We start from the raw sequence: 3,255 nt of genomic DNA, 5'->3' as shown, positions 1-3,255 counted from the left end.
CTAGTCTGTGCTGAAAAAAAAACCAACTTTCCATTTTCTTGTTTCACCTTCATATTTTTACATTGCAAGCAAAAATCCCTCTCTCCAATAACATCTGCCCTTGGTGCTGGCCTTAATGACTATGATTTTGCATGTTAATTGTCTTGGCAGGAGGTTACCACATTTTGCATGTTAATTGTCTTGGCTTTTAAGGATGCAGAGTTTATGTAATTATTATAATTTATTCTTGGATTTGATTCTTGTCTGTCACATATGACTCATGAATGGATTAACTCTTCTGTCACTCTTCTTCCTTCCTGTCAGAGAGAGACACAGAGTAGGAAAGATTTTAGAAGACATGAGTTAGGAAGCAAGGAATATTTGAAAAATTCTGACCTCCTGCAAGAAGGAAAGTTCCATTCAATTACTTAATTCATCAGCTCCTATCCTGTACTATTGCTGAATTAGACTACCAAATTAATTTTATAGTAGTAAGCAATGGAAATGTTGGTGATATTTGATCCTGCAAGGACATTTTCCTTTAAAATTCTTAAGTTAAATAGAGAAATTTATTGGCATGTAAGTGCATTTAACATTTTATTTCCAGTACTTAAACACATGTAAAAATGCAGTACTTTTCTGTGATCTTGCTGATCCAATAATAATAGCATTTATTTTCTGCATTTTTTCCCAAATAATATTAATAATCTCTTGCAAAAATAGCATATATTATTAATTAGAAAGTTTGGTATGGAAAGGTGAAAGGTAAATGTCCACCGTTAAAAAAAATTGAGGTGTTATAAGTATCTGTGATTGTTGTGATGTGAATGGTGTAGAAGAAATGCAGTTATTACATCTTCAGTAAGTAATTTTCTATTGTGGCTGCATGTAGTTGCATGGAGTCACTGCAGTAAGCCATGTCAGAGACCTCCAGCCACACACACCTGATGGCAGATGTAGCTCTTCAGGACTCAGGTTGACAGGACTCCCTGATGCCTCTCCACGAGACCAGGGCTGAGACTCATTCCTTTTGCAGAAGATGTGTTGCTGTCAATGAGCTGCATCTGCTGGTGAAGGAACTGTGGGAGGAAGTGGACAATCTGAGCACCATTCTTGAGAATGAGTGATATAAATTGTTCTCATAAAAGGCTGCAGTCTCTGGAGTCTCGAACTTCCACTGCAGTGGAGATGCATCATTGGTCACAGTCACCATGGCCTTATTAGTGGAACATCCTGCTTCTCAAACCTGATTTCCTTTAGGACACTCTGTTGATCAAGGGAAGTCAGTTGATGTGATCTTGATTTTCAGTAAAGCTTTTGATACTGTCTCTCACAAAATTATTCTGGACAAAATGTTCAGCACAGAGCTGGGTAAACACATCATGCAATGTGTGCATGATGGTTCACTGGCTGGCAACTGGCTCACAGGTTGGGCACAAGGGGTTATAGTGAATGGGGTGACATCATATTGGGGACTGTCACTAATGGGGTTTCACAGGGCTCCACTTTAGGCCCTGCGATCTTCAACAACTTTATGAATGACTTGGATACAGGACTTGAAGGGATATTACTTAATTCTGCTGATGATACTAAACTGGGAGTAGCTTTTCACTCCCTCAAAGGCAGAGAGGCCCTGCAGAGACCTTGATAAATCAGAGGGCTGGGCAATCACCAACCATATGAAGTTAAACAAGGGAAAAGTGACAGATTCTGCACTCAACCTGGGATGGGGCAACTCAGGATCTACAGACAGAGTGGGGAATGAGGTGCTGGAAAGCAGTGTCATGGAAAGGGACCTAGGGGTCCTGGTCCATGGCAAGTTGAACGTGAGCCAGTAGTGCCCTGGAAGCCAGGAGGGCTGGGATGGCTGTCCTGGGATGCATCAGGCACAGAGTAACAAGCCAGGCAAGGGAGGGGATTGTCTCACTCTGCTCTGCACCGGGGCAGACTCACCTCAAGTCCTGGCAGTAGTTTTGGGTGCCACAATATAAGAAATGTAAAGCTATTAATGGGCACTACAGGAGGGCAATGAAGATGGTGAAGGGTCTTGAGGGGAAGCTGAATGAGGAGATGCTACTGTCACTTGATCTGTGCAGCCTGGAGGAGACTGAGAGGAGACCTCACTGAAATCGACTTCCTCATGAGGGGTAGAGGAGGGGAAGGCATTGACCTCTTCTCAGGGGTGACAAGTGACAGGACCCAAGGGAATGGCATCAAGCTGTGTCAGGGGAGGTTTAGGTTGAATATTAGGAAATGCTTTCAAACACAGAACATGGTTGGTCACTGGAACAGACCCCACAGGGAAGTGGTCACAATACCAAGTCTGAAAGAGATCAAGGAGTGTTTGGACAACACTATGAGGCACGTGATATGGCTCTTGGTCTGTTCTGTGCAGGGTCAGGAGCTGGACTTGGAGATGGTTGTGGGTCCTTTTTAACTCAGGATATTCTATCATTCTGTGATTCTATGAATTTAGAACAAATAAATAAGGACAAATAGTAGAAAGAAAAGTCAATATAGATCTTTTGTCTCAATTGTTGCTAACTGAAGAGAAATATATATTTAGACAACATTGTCCTTTCTCTCTCTCACTGTCACCTGGAAAAAGAGAAACCCCAGATTCAATTACCAGTTCCTTGTCCAATTCTTCCATGTTTCAATTTCCACCAAATCTTCTAAAATTTCTGCATTTTTATTGGAAAAGGATACAATTTGGCTTATATCTTAAAACTTTCAAGACTCTATTTTAGAGAAATTATTTGAAGAGATTCTCAGACAGAATGTTAGCAAAATATATTAATTACTTTTAAAAATCAATAGCCTTAAGTGAACGTATATTGCAAATTGTGCAGTTCATATTGTACTATGTAGCATAATTATTACCTTGTTGGAATATTTCTTTTGGAGGAGGCTATTTAGCACAGATCTAGAACATAACCAAAAAACAACAGTGACAAATGTATGACAGAAGTGTGGATTGATTAATGTGCATACATGTGGCAAAATATAACTTTTATCAAAGTTTGCATTTCAAAGTTTGCATTTATTCTTCTTAATTACATGTACATGGCATTCGTTTTATAATGCACATTCCAAATCTACTAACTCAGCAGTCAAATGGGGCAAGTTTCTCCTTGTTTTAGATGCCTTTGAAAAACAGTCAAAGTGAAGAGGCTACATAGAATAGAGGATATGCAGACACTGTCAAGGGTAAATACAGACCAAGAGAGGCAGTTTTATCAATACATAAATAGCTAAGAGCTGTAAATAAGAAAT

General features: G+C 39.9%; 1 long non-coding RNA gene across 1 annotated transcript; it reads right to left on the bottom strand.

Moving 5' to 3' along the window:
* Positions 1-201: 201 nt before the first annotated feature.
* On the bottom strand, positions 202-1,378 carry LOC140682540 (uncharacterized). Its single transcript, XR_012054377.1, has 3 exons — positions 1,226-1,378; positions 924-1,058; positions 202-296 (listed from the first exon to the last, which is right to left on the bottom strand). It is a non-coding gene; the product is annotated as an uncharacterized lncRNA (long non-coding RNA).
* Positions 1,379-3,255: the final 1,877 nt, after the last annotated feature.

The sequence above is a fragment of the Taeniopygia guttata genome, chromosome 2 (assembly GCF_048771995.1).
Source record: "Taeniopygia guttata chromosome 2, bTaeGut7.mat, whole genome shotgun sequence".
Taxonomy (NCBI): Eukaryota; Metazoa; Chordata; class Aves; order Passeriformes; family Estrildidae; genus Taeniopygia; species Taeniopygia guttata.
This window is presented reverse-complemented; position numbering and strand designations above follow the sequence as displayed.